This window comes from Myotis davidii, unplaced genomic scaffold (genome assembly GCF_000327345.1).
Source record: "Myotis davidii unplaced genomic scaffold, ASM32734v1 scaffold1067, whole genome shotgun sequence".
Lineage (NCBI taxonomy): Eukaryota > Metazoa > Chordata > Mammalia > Chiroptera > Vespertilionidae > Myotis > Myotis davidii.
This window is the reverse complement of record NW_006298036.1, coordinates 7,245-8,032: the sequence shown is the minus strand read 5'-3', so window position 1 is coordinate 8,032 and position 788 is coordinate 7,245. Positions and strand designations below refer to the sequence as shown.

General features: G+C 42.8%; 1 pseudogene; it reads right to left on the bottom strand.

The window, feature by feature from the left end:
- The window catches only part of LOC102758310, a 3,656-nt pseudogene extending 3,073 nt beyond the window's left edge, over positions 1 to 583 (bottom strand).
- Positions 584 to 788: the final 205 nt, after the last annotated feature.

The window sequence follows — 788 nt, the reverse complement described above, 5'->3', positions numbered from 1 at the left end:
GTGACAGGGCCACAGGCCAGCTTCATAACGTCAGGGTGATAGCAGTAACAATGAGATAGAATAATATCTTTGCAGAAGGACAATCGCTTGAGTAGTATTGGCAAGGGTGTCATTAAAACCACACCCCTGACTATGGCTGCAAGCCCCATCCCTATAATCCGAGGAGGGGTTAAGACCACAGTGTACTGTAGTGGGTTTCGGATAGCTACAAATCGATCGAAGGCCATAGCCAGCAAAATGGCTGACTCTATGGAGGAGAAGGTATGGATGAAGAACATCTGAGCTAGGCAAGAGCAGAACTCAATCTCTCTGTGATTGAGGAGAAAGACATTGAGTACTGTAGGTAGAGTTGATAAAGACAGACCCACATCTGTGGCTGCCAGCATAGACAAGAAGATGTACTGAGGCTCATGGAGACTGGAGATGGTTTTGATAACAAAGAGGATGGTGAAGTTCCCTAGGAGGGCAATTGCATACATGACACACAGTGGGATAGGATCCATATTTGTACGGCCTCCAGTCCTGGAATACCTATTAGAAGAAAAGTGGGTGGCTGGAACCAGCTATTGTTTATAAACCCCATAAAGACAATTCTTGTGATCAGCCCAGGTCAGCTTCTAAAAGTTCCTATTGAAAGAAAAACATAAATTTTAAATCAGTAGGACATAATCCATATAACTCCTCTGGACAGTACTACTCCTAGGCATCTTTATATCAAGTATTGATCCTAAAAATGTTTCCAAACCTATTGGAATAACTACCTGAAATTACCACAGTTGATAAATGCT